At 41.2% G+C, this 19,450-nt stretch overlaps 2 long non-coding RNA genes across 2 annotated transcripts in view; both read right to left on the reverse strand.

The window, feature by feature from the left end:
* LOC122983846 overlaps window positions 1-19,450 on the reverse strand; it is a 372,841-nt gene that overhangs the window by 3,039 nt on the left and 350,352 nt on the right. The gene's annotated exons all lie outside the window — the stretch shown is intronic.
* LOC122983845 lies at window positions 986-4,301 on the reverse strand. Its single transcript, XR_006403775.1, has 3 exons — window positions 2,450-4,301; window positions 1,793-1,914; window positions 986-1,707 (listed from the first exon to the last, which is right to left on the reverse strand). It is a non-coding gene; the product is annotated as an uncharacterized LOC122983845 (long non-coding RNA).

Here is a 19,450-nt window from a genome sequence, read left to right on the forward strand (position 1 = left end):
CCACATACAATTAAGCTGAAATTATGGTTTCCACATACACAAAACTGCAAAGGTCCATGTGACATAAAATCATCTGCCCATGTCCACGAGACTCCGCACACAGCTCAAAGTATATGAGTGCATAGACTGTACGCACAAACTGCACCCACAAATGTGTGTGTACAAAGTCAATAGACAACCTTGTATAACTGTATGCACGTCCAATGTCCATGTCTGTTTTTTTTACTATATCTGCCCCTTTAATATATAGTATAGATTTATAATATTGAGAGGTCCATGCATGGTTAGCTGATTTTATTCCCCATTTTTTGTCCATTGGACATGACTGAATTCAAGTGTACCACAGCTGCTGATCTCCATTAATGAGGAAACTTTGTAAAACCACTGTCAAGTCGGGGGAGTGTGCCCAAAAGGTAGATTTTGAGTGGAGTATTGCTTTAAATCTGTAAAAACACCCCAAACTGATGCATTAAAGAAAAAGTATGATGATATTCTGTTTTTCTTATTGTCATGAAATCCCACACACCCCGTCCTGCTGCCAGAAATACTCACTAGAGCACCAAATATAGATAAAACCACTGCTGAAAAAAGTTCCCAACAAAGTCAATATTTCATCCTGTTTGATTAATGTTTGTTAAAAACTACAGAGATCAGCCGTTTTATGTTATTACTAAGCCTTTTTTAAAAAAATGAAACTATGTTTATTTGTATATAGTTTTTATTTTGGTGTTTTAAAGATGTAGATCTTCAGAAGGAAACAATGGGCTTGGAGCTGAGAGCCACAGACAGGGTAGGGAAGTCTGAAATGAGAGATGGACAGACACATTGTCGGTTTTGGTCTTTTCATGGGATTTGTTGACAATTAGAAAACCAGAGTAACACCAGTCTCTTAGGCTACCTTTTCCCTCCATATTGACATTATGTAATTTTACCGAACTGTCCCCATTTTGGACACCCCTTTTTTGTTAAAGAAAGACCAGCAAAGTCCAATTGGAAGAGACACTTCCTTTTACTTTAATGATTCCTGTGAGCAAAAAGGAAAAGCCTGTCAGAGATGGAGGAATGAAATTAGGCAAGGATAAGATTATAGAAGATTACAGTACATTTAGAAAATAACTGGTTAGAAGATTATACTTTGTCATTATATGGTTTATTTCCATAATGAAGTTTAAAGAAGTCCATTAAGCTATACCACCTTCTAATGTTATGTCTGTATTCTAACCTAATACACAGACCTGGCCCCATCAGACTGGAACTACCTGAATGTGTAGATACCAAAAGTGGGAAAGTACAAAATCTGTATCACTGTATCTTGCAGGTGAGGAGGTAGATGGTTGAGACAGGGCTGACTGCTGTTGTGTTGGGACAGCAGAGGTGGGTGTCAACTCATAGGCAATGGCAGAGTAAGCAGATATGATAACAGGGGAAATTGGTTGGTGAACTGGGTTATTTGTTTTACCATGGCTTGGCTGCTCTTGGAGAGGGTTCAAAGTAACTGTTCATGCTGTCTGAGTAAGATCCCTTGACTGGAGAGTACTCTTTGAATGTTTGTTGCTTCTGGGTCTGATCGTTCTGTTAAATTTAAATGTCAATAATACTGGACCCAGAGGTAGAGCTCAGACACAGAGGCATTGTAAGAGCTCAGACAAAAGGCAGTTTATTGTAGAGAGCTGAGCAGGCAGACTGGAAGGATTGGAGGCGATGATCCTGAGGCACAGAGAAACAGGATTAGTCAGGTAACACTACACAAGAGAGTAACTTCTTACTTGAAAAATAGGCCGATGCGTTATACCACATAGTATACGGAATGATCTGGTGAAGAGTGGAGTGCAGGACCGGGGTTTAAATACTGCAGGCTTCTGCTGTGTGGATGGGCAGCAGGTGTGCCGGTGAGCTGATTGCCATGCTCCCAGGCTGAGACACAGAACAGACACAGAAACAGAAACAGAGACCAATATGGGACAAACAACAAACACCAAGGAAGGGAAAACTGTGGGAGACAATAAGAATGAGGGAGAGAACCTGCCTAACCATGACATGACATCACACCCCCTTTTTATATCGCCAAATAACTAATTAAAAAACAATTTATCAGAAACATGATCACTTGGACAGACATCAGCGTGATAAGAACTACATAAAATGACAAAAACATTTGGAAATTTATTTGACGTGTACCTTGATTTTTTAGTTTGGCTCATATCCCATTCACTAAAATGGAGGGGGCAGGACTTATGACCTATGCTGCAGCCAGCCACTAGGCGGTGACAAGATGATTTCTGGGGAGCTTTCATGATGTCCATCTTTATATAGAGTCAATAGCGCAAACATGCCCCTAAGGATGTAGCTGACTGGACTGCTTCAACTGCTGCTAGCTTAGCTAGGTATGTTTTTAGCCTGGTGGCTGGGCTAGCCGGTCACTCTACTCCTTTCTATATGGGATACTTACCTCCTTGCTGGTGTGGTTTCTGGTGAAACCGAGGCTATACCGTACTTCCAAGCATGGTCACCTCTTTGTTTATCTCTGAGATCAAGGGTGAACTGGCCTCCATCAAGCAGCTCATCTCTGTTCTTCTCCAGTGGCAGACTGACCTCAGCTCCTGGCTAGCCTTGCTGGAGCTTCCCAAGTCCACCAGTTTAACGGTGAAGGTAAATTGCCCTGACACAGTTGACCCATCTCCTGGCTGTTCCACCTGGGCCTCAGTAGACTGTCCCTTCCTCTCTATGACTCCCAGGATGATTCCACAGATTTGAAGCTGTGTAACTTCTTTACTCCTTTGGCTGCCCCTCCACAGTCACCTTCACTGCTGCTGAATGTGGACTGTGCTGATGGAAAATGCAAAGTTACACCTAGTGTTATTTCCAAAAGGCGCAGATCTCCGTGCAGCAAGTCCAGCTCTAGAGCCAACTCTCCCTCTGAAAAATGCCCTCGACTGTGTACTTCATCACCGGAGGACAGTAGTAGAGCTCCTGCTGCAACACCCAGAGCTCCAGTCGCTCCGGTAGTCCTCCAGCCTCCACCTGGCTTTGGTCCCTCCGGCCAGGGTGCTGCTCCACTGGACACCGCAGAGCTCAACCAACGCTGATGCTAACCGAGCTAGCCTGGTCAGCGCCCAGCACCACCTTTCACCGAAACTTGCCACCTACAACAACTGTATGGTAAGCAGCAATCCGGAAATTTTGATAGTAGGTGATTCTATCGTCAGACACTTAACTCTTCCTGGTGCTATCACCTACTGTCTCTCTAGTGGCAAGGTAATCGATCTAATCGAACTCATTCCAACTCTCACTGACCTGCATCCCACTGTTAATTTTGTTTAATTTTGTTTTAACGTACGTTGGAGCAAATGACATCATGGCCAGGAACTCCAGCAAATTACATGCAGACCTGGAGTCCCTGTGCTACACAGTTGAGAGTCTGGGAAGACGTTGTATCATGTCTGGCCCTATTGCCAATCTCTCCAAAAACTCTGAACGATTTAGTCGACCGTTCAGTCTTCACCACTGGCTAAAAAACTTCTGTTCTGCTGCAGGATATGACTTCATCTCCAACTTCGATTACTTTTGGACTAACTCAAGACTGTACAGAGCTGATGGTGTGCACTCAAATAGAAAGGGAACAAAGCAGTTGACTGCTAATTTCATCCAGTTTATAGTCTTTAATTCATTCTGATATGCACCACGGCAAGACCCGATCCAGACCTATGTGTCTCCCATCACTAAATCCAGTTCTAACGGTGTGGGTCCTGCCACTGTGTGCCTTGACTCTCACTGTGTGCTCCGACTCTCAAACCCAGTCTCTGGAAAACTCTAGCTACAGCAGGCCTGACTCTGCCACAGCTGACAACTTCAACTATTCTGCAAGCACCTTAAAGTTTGCACTTCTCAATGTCAGATCCCTTACTAATAAAACCTACATTATTAATGATCTCATAACATCACATAGGCTTGATTGTATTCTCCTTACTGAGACTTGGCTCGATGAAACTGGTAGCAAGGAACTGATTGAAGCTTCTCCATCTGATTTCTCATTTTCATATTTTACCAGGTCAAACAAAAAGGGTGGTGGTGTTGCTGCCATTTTTTCAGATATTTTATCACGTAATAGCGTCTTATTTGGTTCTTACTCTACTTTTGAGTATTTAGCCCTGGTAATGAAATCTGCAAATCCCTGTCTGGTACTCACAGTTTACCACCCTCCAAGTATTAAAAAAGGCTTTATATCTGAATTTGGTGAGCTTTTATTTAAAATAACTATTGAATTTGACTCAATCCTTATCTCTGGCGATTTCAACATTCATATTGATAACACCACAGACCATTTCGTCAACCAGTTTACTGACATGTTATCAACATTTGATTTCTATTCATAATCAGGGTCACACACTTGACCTGGTCATTTCCAAAGGCCTTGATATAATAACCCTAAACTGCACTCTAGATGTTGGCATTTCAGATAATTTTTGTATTTTTTTCAGTGTTGCTTGGGTAGCCAAACATGTACCTGGTCTAAAATCAGTTAAAAGGTGCACCATCTGTGCAGACACATCTGATAAGTTTATCACTAGATATACTAACTCTGCTAGCAGTACCTGGTCACATTCTGATTTTAATTCTGATTTTACTGTTTTTAATTTGTCCTCATTGTCTTCGTGTGACAATTTAGTTAATAATTTTAATCTTTCAGTGACACACATTTTAGATGATATTGCACTTGTAAAAACCAAGATAATTTCTGGAAATCAAAAGCACCTTGGAGGAATGTGGAAAGAGTGAAGGCACTAAAAAGAACCTGTCATAAATTTGAGTGCAAATAGCGTAAGGCCAAATTGCAGGCTGATTATATTCTCTATAAAGACTTGCTCAGTAAATTTAACAAATAAATAAAAACATCTAAACAGCATTACTTTTCTCAAATTATTAGCGAAAATCTCAATAACTCTAAGTTTCTGTTCAGCACAATTGATAAACTGGTCAATTTCTTCAGACGAATACCTGCTGAACTCCACTCTTCACAAAAATGCAATGAATTTGCCTCATATTTTAAATCCAAGATTATTAACATTCAATCTTCCCATTTTAATTTCTCTTCACTGGCTCCCAATAAAGCAAATAATTGATTTTAAAATACTTCTTATTGTTTTTAAAGCTATGAACGGCCTAGTTCCCTCCTACGTTGTTGACATGCTCTCTGAATACACGTCAGACAGACCCTTGAGATCATCAAATAAAGGTCTTCTCACCATACCTAGAATAAATACTAAATCAGCTCATGGTGCCTTCAGCCATTATGGTCTTACTCTTTGGAATTCTCTACCACATGAACTCAGGTCTGTTACAACAGTGTCTTCCTTTAAAAACAGACTAAAAACATATCTTTTTTCGCAGGCTTTTAGTTAGGTTAATGGGTAAAACCTTCTTTTTAGGAACAGTATTATTATTATTTCTTTTAACAATGATAATAATAATACCTTCCTTCCCTACTCTCTTATTGTAATACCTTCTCACCTTCTTATGTTTTATGCTGTCTTATATGTTTTGATATGTTTTCATATATGTAACATCTTCTTATTTTGTTTTATCTTATTTGTTTTATATATGTAATGTTAATGTAATGTTATATATTTTTGTCATGTATGATCTTTACTTTTTTAAGCACTTTGAGTTTATGCCTGCCATATGAAATGTGCTATATAAATAAATTTGACTTTACTTGACTTAAAGTTTTGCAGCTAAGTGCAATTTGCCCTTGTTTTGTGTCTGATCAAGTGAGCAGAGCCGTTTCTAGTGTTTCAGGCTTTTCTCCATATTTTAGCACACAGATTGGTCCATAATGAAAACTACAGAGAGCACAACAGAAGTGGGCACACACAGAGCTTTCCACAATCACAAACCAACTTTCATGTATTTTGCTTCTTTTACTTCTCTAGTATTTCACATCTATAACATGATCTATTGAAATGTCAAGTGTCAAAATACAGCCATTAATGTGACTCAGGCAGGTCTGAAACATGTTAGATTAATGTCTGAATCTTACAATAATGTTGTTCAGGTGTCACTGAATGTATGTATTTCAACATATCATTTGCGCAAAACCTTTTGTGAACAGAACCTTAATACGAGCCAGATTGTGAGTGCAAATATCAGTCAAGCCTCACAAGAGGGTGAGGGTGAGTGCGTAGTTAATACCAACTATCTGAAAACGCTAATAACTCAAATAATAACTTTCATGAGAGAAATATCACTAATTGCTGCAGCCCAGCTAACATTTGCCCAGTTTATTTCTCTGATAACTTAAGATCCAGACATCCAATGACTAAAATCCTTCTTCCGGCTAAAAGATATAGTTAAAAACGACCTAAATTTCTCTCGAAAATGTGGCTTAAAACTGAATAAAAGTCAATTTATAACAGTTTCCACTACGCAAATGTATTATCTTGTATGTGTGTAAGTTACTCTTTGGTAGACGCCATTGTAGCGGACAAACACAGCGCTGCTGTATGCATCTTGTGCATGTTTACTCTTTGGTAGAGGAGGTATGACTCCATTAACATGCGACCAAATGAAACGGTCCATCACTTTGATTAAATTACAGATTTCTCTGGGTTTGAAAATTGTTGGAAACATTTGGGATAATGTAAGTACACAACTCAACAAAATATATAACATAGGTCTAGTTGTTTTTAGACATTTTAATGTGGAATAATTACATATTATACCTTTAACTAGTGGGCAGAGGGGGTCCTGTATAAGTTTGTTCAGAGAGGTTGCCAGCAGCAAGAAAACGTTTATCAAAAGCAACATAAATCTCTTTATGATCTGGTATTGAGGATCCATCAGCTGAAGTGAAAAGAGGAATGAGAGTGAAGACTTAAAGTTAAGAGAATTCACTGCCTTCCAAAATTTTGATGGATTTGAATATGAATTTGTAATTAAATGCAAATAATAATTAGCTTTAGCCCCCTTATTGTGACTGTGCATTTATTTCTAAGACACCTGAAAGTAAGCCAGTGACTAGGCTCACCAGTACGCCTAGAAAGAGCCCAGGCTTTATTGCTCTCTTTCAGCAAGGATGAGATTTTAGCTCAGAACCAGGGACTTGACCAATTCTGCACCCTATGTTTTTTAAAGGGTGCATGCTTATCACCTACAGAGTTAAAAGACTTACAAAAGTGGTCAAGAGTTAAGTCACCTTCAGGGATTGTAACAGTAATGTGAATATCACTTTCATAAAGTTCAAACAGAAAGGCTTGCTCAAGAAAATATCTAAAATTCCTACTAATCACAATGTGAGGGCATTGTATTTTTTATCTTTGTATTTCACTTGAAAACAAACAACAAAACAAAACTCAAATACTCCTGATTGAGTAATTTTGTCATTTCAAATTGTTAAAATTAAGTCAAATCGACTTAGAGAAGTCATTTAAGTTTGGCCTGGTAGGATCAGTAATTAACTGTGAGAGATTAAAGTTTTCACAGACTTCTTTTAGATAATCAGAGGCAGAGCTCAGCCAGTTCAAATTAAAATCACCTAAATTGATCATCTCTGAATTTAAGCAAAGGCAAAAGGAGGTCTGTACACTGCAACCATAGTGATTGAATTATCATGTACAATATTTACTTTCAGAGCCAGAAATTCATTTATCAACTGTGACTGCATTAAGAACAGTGCAGGTAAAAGAAGCTCTTGCGTGAATGGCCACACCACCTCCCCTTGAATTTCTGTCCATTCTAAAAAGGTTATCATCCAAAACAACCTCAGAGTCACTCACAGAGCATTGTAACCATGTTTCAGATAAAACAATAACATCAGGATTACCAGGATTTCTAGCTGGTCCAGTTTTTTTCATTTCTAATACTTCTAATGCACATTTAAGTGAATGAAACCTAAGCCTTTTCTATTCCTAAAGCCTAAAGGACTAAGAAAAGGGTGTGAAGCACACTCAGACACTGGGGTGTTATAAGTGGTGAGGATGACAGAGTGGGAACAGCAGGTATTTGACACATAACCTCTCGACCCAGTTTTTCTTTCAGGTAGTCACTGAGAGTATCGGCATTCAGGATCAGATCAAACTTAGTTGTAAATACACTCACCATCAGCTTGTATATTCCAATTATTTTTGATGGTTTCCCCGGTCATTGCTGACATCCCACCATCAGCCTTAACACCACCAGAGTCCATGGTAGGAGGGCTGTGCGGCTTCTCCATAGCAGTCATCCATTCATCACGGGCAGCCGTCACTGCCCAAAACTCTTATAGGCATGTGTTTGAGTTTCAAGGCTTGTTTTCACACAGCAAATGTCAGTATTTATTTGCTCCATTCTCCCTAGAAGTGCTGGAACATCTATGTGATTGAATGAGACAGGAGAGAAGTCATCGAGGTAGAGTGAGACAAATCTTGATATATCCTCTCTGCACTCATTTAGCATTTTTTCATTTTTTACGTTGTTAATATCCATTTGTGCACCTTTGTGAGAGACACAGCCTTGGCAGGTGTTAGGACAGACCTCAAATAGAATCTTCTTTGAGGATTCTATCTGCTCAGAGTTGAAACTGTGTGTTACCAGCAAAACAGTTTCATCATGACTTAGGGTTCTCATCTTGACCACAACAAAGGTCAGTAGTTCATCCTTTACTATCACTTTACCATCATTAGTTCTCTGGTTTAATTCGAGAGAAAGCTCCACCCACAACACACCGTGTTGCATTAGCCACCTCTAGATATCATTCTCATACAAGCTCTAAATTGTATTTGGGTGTAGAACTTGCCTCATGGGTCTGGGTTGTGGGTTTCTGGTTTATAGAAAAGCGGAAATAATGTAACGCCATGGCAGAGGAGTCAAACCACAAGTGCTACTTAACAGCACTTTCAGAATGACTTTTCAGAATGAAAATAAGGTGTAGTTCTAAGCAAGATGTGGAACTATTATATTGTTGCTAACATTAAGACTAATGATATGATAAAAAGGCAAAACAAAACATATTTTCAACTAGCATCTTCATGTGAAAACAGGAGACTGAAAATCAGTGTCCCCTCAGCTGGTAATGGGTTGTTAACTTGGACTCTGCGTTCTTACAGTCCTGACTCTGAGTCTGTCTCTTGTAGCTTCCTCTACCACTGCCAGTCTTCTTTCATGCACTTAGCTTCTGCCCTAAAAGCCTTATGGGAATTATTACTCTCACTCTACAGTTTTCTTCCCCTCCTCCCCTTCCCTACCTCTGCCCAGAAGTCACCCCAGGGGACACATTCACCTCCTTAGCTTTGACCCAGGCCTGTTGCCAAATGTAAATCCCACTTTCAGCTGGTTTCCTCTCAGCTCTGTCATACTGGGCAGATGTGACAGCATCTCCCCTGATGTCTGCTCTGTCCTGACTCCTCTCATCCTTTCTTTGTCTCATCAGAGCTGCTTCTTAAATGAATGAGTAGGACAGTGTGTTTGGAACACTACTCACTGAGCAACACCACCACCTTCTCATGTTAGCACAGAAATGTGAGCTTAAGTGAATTTGAATCTATTTCTCGTGGGCTGGAACATGATGCATCCCAGTGAAAGTCCTCCACAGGAGAGCTGTTGGTGGGTTTATGATATGATGATTTGACATCAGCATATATGCTTAACATTCTGCATATGCATTCCTCTCCTATTCTTCCGACCTCATCCTCACCTTCTATCCATACACCAGCACATCCAAATCTGCTGAGAGGCTTGAACATAAACCAGTCTAATGAAATAAAGGCTGTTAATTGCAGATCCGCTGCTGAGTAACAGTTTTAATTAGTGCTCCAATTAGCTTCCTTTTACAGAAGCAGTATGTTGCTAATCCTGCTTTGCAATGAATCCATATTGTTTTGGTGAAGAAATGGGCTCCCACTGAGAAGGAGAACTTGGGCTGCATTCACACCAAATCAGGCAGTGCGGCGTTCAGCTGCAGGGTTGAGCAAAGGTGTGTGGGTTTGTGAGCGTGTTTATTTGTGCTCTACAATGTAACCGCTGTGAAACAACCAGAAAACAATGTTTTATTGATCTGATTCACCGGCTTTCTCGCTACCAGCGCTCCCTCTCTTCATTCACTCTCTAGCTCACTCGACCACAGCTCCTCTCTCTCTCTCTCTTGCTCTCTCTCTCTCTTTTTCTCTTGTCTTCTGTCGGGAGGCCGACAGCAAAGTCTAACTTTACTAACATTATCAAGCAAAGAGAAATGTCCTCCCCTTGTCCTAGTAACATCTTTGTTCTCCCTCATGGCAGAGTTTACAACTCTTGTCAGTCTGATCTCCCGCTGTGATTGGCCACCGCAGTGACTTCGGGTTGAGTTTCTCCAAAAGTTGACTCTGGCTCAACTTTCCGGCCACAGTCTGGTGCGGCGCCGCAGCGACCAAAATGACCGCACCCGAGCCACACTACCCTCATTCAAATGAATGGGACGACTGGTGTTTTCGCTGCACCGCCTGATTTGGTGTGAATGCAGCCTTAGCCTCCTGTAAAGTTTTTCCTCACTTATTCCTCTTTATTTCTTTACTTTTTACATATATATATATATAGATATACACGCATACACACACATGCAAATACATACACATACAGATACCACCCCTCCACCCCTCAAAAAAAACAAATCAGTAAATTAGAAAAATGAATTAATGAATAAATAAGTTTTGTCCATGGAACCCAGTGTACTATTTTGCATTGAATCCAGTGATGTCTAGCACAAACTGAAGAGGTGCGGATGCACGCACAGAGTACTGCATGAGCAGATGCTTGAAAATCTAACATTATAGAGTGTGGAAATATCGGAAATAGCACCCTTAATAATCTAAATCAATTAAAGCTGCAAGCAGCAATGATTGGGCCCTCGCACCCTTGCACACGTCGGGGTTCGGCACAGTTGAGGGGTTTTATTGCAGGCATGCAGATGTGTTCAGAAAGAGTTGTGAAAGAGTTAAATATCATTTCCTGTGTCCACTATGTGGTGCTAGAGAACACCCATTAGGTAAACATCATGTTGCTGTATATCAACTGTAGACCATACTTTGAAAATTTCATGTGAATCAGATGATGTTTGTCATGTAAAGCTGACTTCAAGTTGTCAGTCGGTGGTGCTATGACTATGACTCAATATTGACATGTAGATGTAAAAGGTAAATGGACTGTACTTGTATAGCGCCTTTCTAGTCTTCCGACCACTCAAAGCACTTTTTACACTACGAATCACATTCACCCATTCACACGCTGAATGGGTACAGGGGCTACCATGCAAGGTCCCACCCTGCCCATCAGTCACACACATTCATACACTGATGGCACAGCCATCAGGAGCAATTTGGGGTTAAGTGTCTTGCCCAAGGAAACATCAGCATGTGGAGTGGAGGAGCCGGGAATCGAACCGCCGATCAGTGGACGACCCGCTCTACCTCCTGAGCCACAGCCGCCAAGATGTGTTCAGGACAGGGTTCTTATCAAGCATCAGAAATTTGGTGAAGGTTGGACAGTGTACATTCAAGCTACAGCAACTTCCTGCTTCATGGCGAAACGTCAAAGTTTGCTGCGTCACCACGGCAAGGGTGTTCAGTGAAAACTCAAGATTTTGATAACTTTTGATTACAAACTAGTCTAGATGACGCACTGATTTTGAAGTTGTTATGATGAATTCTGTAGGAGGAGTTCGTTAAAATACAAGGCATGCAAAATCGCCAAAATTTAGTACTTGTGCTCAAAATGGCTGACTTCCTGTTGGGTGTAAGCTATGGGTCCAAGAGACTTTTTTGTGCGCCCTGGCATGATACATGTGTGTACCGATTTCTGTACATGTAGGTTTAATGTGGCGCAGGGCTGCTTCGTTGAAATATTGTAGGGGGTGCTGTCGAGCCATTCTGCCACACCCATGCCCGCCACCTATACAATATTACAGACTTTAAGAGCTGTCATGTGTGTGCAAAGTTTTGTGAGTTCTCAAGCATGTCTAGCCCCGTAAAAACAGCTTCGTATTTTGTGGCGAACAATGTGTTGCCAGGGCAACAGCCTTGAGAGATGAGATAAAAACTCAAAAGCTTCAGGACTTATCATCATCAAGGTCTTACACCTTGGCTGACCAAATTTTATGTGTTTCTAGCTAACCCGCTAGGAGTACTTAGCAAAAGAGTGGCACTTAAGACTTCCTGTTGCCAGTAGGTGGCACTAGGACTATGACTCAATATGAGCCTGTACTTGCCCTCAGACCAGGACCCTTATCAAGCATGGGAAATTTGGAAAAGATCTAATCTTGCAGAGTCAAGTTATAACACTTTGTTTGTTCATGGCAAAACATAGAAATTCACTGCACCACCACAGCAAAGACGTCCAGTGAAAACTCACCATTTTCACCAAATGGAATCACCAAAGACTTGAAGCTTTTCTGACCAAATTTCAGGTGGGTCTGTTCATCCTGCTTGGCACCGCTTGTAAAAGTACAGAACATGTAACTTCCTGTCGCCAGTAGGTGGCGCTATGAGTAGGTCTCAATATTGACACATAGATGTCTTCAGGATGGGACCCTCATGAAACATGAGACATTTTGGGAAGATTCGACAATGTATGTTGGAGTTATAAGGAATTGAAATTCGCTGCATCGCCACGGCAAGGGCATTCAGTGAAAACTCATGATTTAAATAATATTTGATCACATACTGTGTCTAAATGACACACACAAATTTTGAAGTCAATCTGATGAAATCTGTAGGAGGAGCTCATTAAAATACAAAGCATGCAAATCACCCAAAATGGTCACTTAATTCAAAATGGCTGACTTCCTTTTTTGTGCGTCTTGTCATGATACATTGTGTGTACCGATTTCTGTGCATGTTGGTAAAACGTCACAGGGGATACAGTGCCACTTCTGATGTATGTGCAAAGTTTAATAACTTTTCATGCACGTTTAGGCTGTGTTTGTTTTGGAAGAAGAATAAAAAGAAGAAGAAGAAGAATTCCTTCAGATCCAATACGGCCTTCGCACCACTTGGTGCTCGGGCCCTAATAATAATAATAATCCTTTCAGGAACAAGAGGACCTTTGCACTCTCAGTGCTGGGGCCCTAACAATAGAGAAGAATTCCTTGAATTACAATAGGGCCTTTGCGCCGTTCTGTGCTTGGGCCCTAATGAAATGGAAATATACCTACAAAAATATAACTTATAATATAACTTATAAACAATACAAAATGATATGTAGGAAATACTAAAATAGTAAACATTTACAACCTTCTAAGTGTCAATTAACCCCTCACACACTCTTTGTTATAAATAGAATTGTGGGACAGACAACAGTGGCTAATATTGATTTTCTTTCACATTTACATGTAATGACCTTTAAATATTGCTGTCATTACATCAATGGAAGATTCCCATCCCAGTTGTGGAGGTGTGTTGCTTCAGGTACCGGTGAGACGTACAGACGGGTTAAACAAATTAAACAACAAATTAAATGAAAAAGCGGAACAGGTCTGAATGCTTGACCCCTACAGTGAGGGGTTGCGGTGGCTTTGTTATGCTTTGGGGGGCATTTTGCTGGCATGGTTTGGGTCCACTTGTCCCCTTAGAGGGAAGGGTCACCGCAAATCAATACAAAGTTGTTCTGAGTCTGAGTTCTGATCACTTTATCATATGATGAAACATTTCTATCCTGATGAGAGTGGTCTCTTCCAGGATGACAGTGCCCCCATCCATAGGGCATGAGGGCTCACTGAATGGTTTGATGAGTATGAATTATATGCTATGGCCTTTGCAGTCACCACATCTCAGCCAAATTTTACACCTATGGAAGATTTTGGACCAACCATCATCAAAACACCAAATGAGGGATTATCTTTTGGAAGAATGGTGTTCATCCCTCCAGTAGAGTTCAGAGACTCAGAATGCCAAGGCACACTGAAGCTATTCTGGCGGCATGTGGTGGCCCAACACCTTACTAAGACACTTTATGTTGGTTTTTCCTTTTATTCGTCACCTGCCTGACTGTCTGTCTGTCTGTATGTATGTATGTATCAGTGGAGGCTGGTCCATAGAGGCAGAGGAGTTTGCTCCTCCTCTATTTTTTGAGAGGCAAGAGGGAGATCAAAATATAAAAAAGAATATTTGGTTGAAATAAATCATTACCAAATCTCAGTATTATATATCTATAAAAAATTTCTCTCTTCTTTGGAAAAAATACATTATTGAAATTCTGATTAAAATGGGGAAGTGGGGTGGGGAGTGGTGGGCAGAGGATGGGTGCCTGCTGTCTTCCAAAGGGCGAGATCTCTTGCATCGATTTAATCATCATCAATCAATCTTTATTTATAGAGTGCCAAATCACAACAAAAGTCATCTCAGGGCACTTTTCACATAGAGCGGAGGTCCATTTCACAAAGCAGGTTTAGTGAAAACTCAGAGTTTGTTAACCCTGAAATGATGAAAACTCTGAGTTTTCCATTTCAAAAAGGGAGATAACTCAAACCAGAGAAAGAGGGGTAACTCTAGCCTGTTTCAGAGAGAGAGGTAACGTAAGCTCTCGGTCAGTTACCGTAGCAACAGACTCTATGAACCTAACCTGGTTGGGACCAGGTTTTTCTCAATGAACCTTGAGTTTCTCTCTGTCTCCGCCCTCTTTCAGAGCCACACACTCCATTTGATTTCCACATTCATTCAGTCAGCAGGCGAGTTTTGGCGTAGCCTAGTTCTGCCGTCTGTCATTTAAAAAAATCATTAAAACAATCACAGTCAGTAGGCTATATTAGAAGTCAATTAGGCACAGTAGGTGGCGACTTTTTTCACCATCATGGCATGTCCATTTGATAATGATCCCGTGGATGAAGGTGCAGCATTACTGCGCAGAGAATTAAATAGGCCTATTCGTTCGGAGATAGTTATCAGACCGCGCATAGATGTTCTGGCATTTCCAGACCATTATCTTTTTGAGTGCTACCCTTTCACGTCACAGTCAATCATCTACATACACAACCTAATCCATCCTTACATTTGCAACATAACAAATCATAGTCATGCCCTCACATCCCAGCAGATATTGTGCGTCACACTGTGTTTCTTTGCAAATGGAAATTTTTTGTATAATGTCGGAGATGCTGAGCACTTGAGTAAGGCAACTGTATGCAGGGCAGTCAGAAAAGTGTGCCTCGCCCTGAAACGGCTTTTACCCATCTTTGTCATTTTCCCCGGACACAAACCTGTCAGAGCCATCAAGGAGGAGTTCCACAGGATTGCAGGTGAATGATGTAGAGATCTGTTAAATTAATTTTAAATTATACTCTGTTAATGGCATTGTGCTGCAACCTCAGACTGGGATTAGTCATTTTAATTTCTTTTAGGATTTCCCAGTGTGATTGGCTGCATAGATGGCACACACATTCCCTCACATAATGAAGCTGATTATGTGGATAGGAAGTCCATTCACAGCATAAATGTGCAGGTACATGTAGATTGAAGTTCAACTAACATCTGTCATTCTCTGCACTGTCAAGATCATATGTGATGCTGCATACATCATGCAGGGGAGTAATGTGGAGGCCAAGTGGCCTGGGTCTGTTCATGACTCGAGGATATATCGTGAGTCTAACCTGAGCAACAAACTGCAACGTGGTAAGCATAGCCTAAAGATTTGCACAATATAATTCACTTGTCTCCCTCCTTTAATACACAAATGTATTCACTATACATTACAGGAGAGTTTGATGGCCTTCTGCTGAGTGACAGTGGTTACCCATGCCAACCCAGGCTGCTGACCCTTACCCTGACCCTGAACCAGGCCCCCAACAGAACTTCAACCGGACTCGTTGCAGGACGAGAGCCCGGGTGGAGATGTCTATAGGCCTGCTGAAAGCCCGTTCCCAGTGCCTATGTCACCTCAGGGTGACCCCTGAGAGGGCCTGTGATATTATTGTGGCATGTGTTGTTCTTCATATTATTGCCACTATTAGAGGAGAGCAACACCCTGTCCTACAAATTGAAGACCCTGATGATGACGACCCCATCCACCTGCCAGCTATCCAGGACAGCAGTACAGTCAGAGACACCATATGCCATAATCACTTTAGAGTTTAAGTCACCATCGTCACCACCACAGCAGTCAAATAAAGCCATAATACACATTTAATTTGGTCTTCTTTATTTCCTACAAATACAAAGGCTAGTTTAGTTAACATTCAAATCGTTAACATAATTAACATAATTCACCTGTAACCATGCACCCACCTCTAGCTTGTGCTCCAGTATTTCAATTTCCAGATCTGCATTCCTAATCTGGTGGTCCAAGTACAGCATTTCTTTGTCAGTTTTCTGTATTTTTTTCAGCAGGTGTATTCTGTAAAGCATAGGAATACATAAGGAGGTCATTAAATTATACAGTTGCACATGAATTCCACAGAATGAACCTCTGGTGTTTACTGAACATCTATCTCACTGTGTCAATCTGTGCAGTGGAAGTTGAGGGACCCTCCTGCTGCTGCTGCCCAGCCATGCTCTGTTAAAAAGGATGAGAATGTGTTAATACTTCAGTGTAGGCTAAATGTCACTATTTTCCACCAGAATGGTAAGAAATGTGAATGGGAAGAGAACTATCAGTAACATATCAAGATGTTACCTCTATAGGCCTTTCTGTATCCCCCTCTGTAAAGGCAGCAGACAGTTTCCTCGTCCTCTTCATCCTAGATGAGTGATATGTTTCAGTATACTTAAACTACCATTTGGCAAAATCTTTGGAGTATTGCCTACTTACAGTTACAAGGTCTGTTGTGGCGCGAGGGGGATCCACCAGGCATATAGCACCATCAGAATCTGTTGGGAAAAAAGAAAAAAAAAGACATGAAAGGGAAATAAATATTTGTATGAATAGGCTAAAAAAAGATATATAAGCCTAGGCAGACTACATTTTATAAAGGCACTTGTGTCTTGGGGGGTGGGCTCAGAGGATGAGCTCCCTCCAGGGATTCCCTCAGCCACTGGCCTTCCTAAATTCTGGCTTAGGGCCAGCTCCTCTGCCTCCATTAGAGGTGGTGGTGCTGGGCCACCACCCGTTTTACGGGCATCTGCCTTCTTTCTGTTGGCTGAGTAGATGTCTGTGTTAGTTTAAATATGCTTAATTATTTAATAGAACATGATATGGATGAGAAGACATTTGTGTTTGTGAAACCAGCATTATGTTGGGGATAAAACTGCACAGTCAAACAGCCACTTAATATTTACTTAACAATGTAAAACATGATGAAAATGAGGTACCCCCATGAGATTATGCTGAGGTCTTACCTGTTTGAACAATGTTTTTATATTTCATCTTGAGCTGCTGCCAAGTGCGCTTCTCCCCAGCTGGATTGCACCTAAATGAAAGAAATTAATAGGCTATACCATTCAAGCAGTTTCCCCCTGTATTATTGTGATTGCAAAGGACTACATATAAACTTACGCATTGACCCGAGCAGCAACTTTCTCCCACGCTGTCTCCGTCTCTTTCGCAGCTGCAGGAGTGTTGCACTTCTTTTTGAAAATGTGTTGAAACTCGCCATATGAGCGCATTAAGATTCCAGCGGGGTAAAAAACACCGCCCTCCTCTTCCCCTTTGCCATGGTGACTCGTCGAATTGGGGCTCCATTGATGCTGGCTTTTTATAGTTGTGGTGCACGCGCTTAACTCAAGGTGAAACTACTCCGAGTTGATTGAACTGACTCAAATCAGCTGTTCTGGAACCGGAAACTCAGGGTTTCCTATCTCAGAGTAGATCAACTCAGAGTTCAGGATTAGACTAAGAGTTTGTTGAACCTGCTTTGTGAAACGGACCCCAGGTCAAGACTGTACTCTTTAATTTACAGAGACCCAACAATTCCCCCATGAGCAAGCACTTGGCGACAGTGGTAAGGAAAGGGGGGGGGGGGGGGCAGAATAACAACAATCATAACAATAACAGTAACAGCAGCAACAGCAGTAGCAACAGCCAGGGAAGGATGCCAACAGGACTGCGAAGGACCGCGAAGGCTCGGCCTGCAACGCAGGGTTTCCTGCAAGATGAGAAAGCACAAAAAATTCTGGGGAAGAAGCAAAGTTAGTGACATGCATTGATGTTACATGAATGTATACAGATGGAGAGGAGGAGGAGGAGAGAGGCTCAGTGCATCATGGGAAGTCCCCCAGCAGTCTAGGCCTATAGCAGCATAACTAAGGGCTGATCCAAGGTGAGCTTGGTCGGCCCTAACTATAAGATTTATCAAAAAGGAAAGTTTTAAGCCTACTCTTAAACACAGAGAGGGTGTCTGCACCCCGGACCAAATCTGGAAGATGGTTCCACAAGAGAGGAGCCTGATAGCTGAAGGCTCTGCCTCCCATTCTACTTTTAAAAACTGTAGGAACCACCAGTAAGCCTGCATTCTGGGAGCGCAGTGTTCTAGTGGGATAATATGGTACTATGAGCTCTTCAAGATATGATGGTGTCTGACCATTAAGGGCTTTGTAAGTTAGGAGAAGGATTTTAAATTCTACTCTTGATTTTACAGGAAGCCAATGTAGCGAAGCTAAAATGGGAGAAATGTGGTCTCTTTTTCTAGTTTTTGTCAGTACACATGCAGCTGCATTCTGGACCAGCTGGAGAGTCTTTAGAGACTTGTTAGGGCAGCCTAATGATAAGGAATTGCAATAATCCAGCCTAGAAGTAACAAATGCGTGGACTAGTTTTTCTGCATCTTTTTGGGACAGGATGTGCCTGATTTTTGCGATATTACGTAAGTGAAAAAAGGCAGTCTTTGAAATTTGATTTATGTGGGAGTTAAAGGACATATCCTGATCAAAGATAACTCCCATATTCCTTACGGTGGTGCTGGAGGCCAGGGTAATGCCATCCAGAGTAGCTATATCATTAGATAATGTGTTTTTAAGGTGTTTAGGGCCAAACACAATAACTTCAGTTTTATCTGAGGTTAGTAGTAGAAAATTGCAGGTTATCCAGGTCTTGTCCTTAAGGCATGCTTGGAGTTTGTTTAATTGATTGGTTTCATCAGGCTTCATTGATAAATATAGTTGGGTATCATCTGCATAACAATGAAAACTTATGGAGTGTTTCCTGATAATATTACCTAAAGGAAGCATATACAAGGTGAATAGTATTGGTGCAAGTATAGAACCTTGTGGAACTCGGTGTCTAACTTTTGCCTACATGGAGAATTCATCATTAACATGTACAAACTGAAATCGGTCTGATAAATAGGACTGAAACCAGCTTAATGCAGTTCCTTTAATGCCAATTAAACGTTCCAGTCTCTGCAAAAGGATTTGATGGTCAATAGTGTCGAATGCGGCACAAACAAGATGACCGAAAGCCACAAATGGATGTTATGACATGGATACTTCATCTTCATGACAGAAAGAAGTAGACATCAGATAACATGAGTCAGATACAGCTTCTCTCTCTCTGTCTCTTTGGTCTCTAATTTCATCTCTAATGG

Source organism: Thunnus albacares, chromosome 6 (assembly GCF_914725855.1).
Source record: "Thunnus albacares chromosome 6, fThuAlb1.1, whole genome shotgun sequence".
Classification (NCBI taxonomy): Eukaryota; Metazoa; Chordata; class Actinopteri; order Scombriformes; family Scombridae; genus Thunnus; species Thunnus albacares.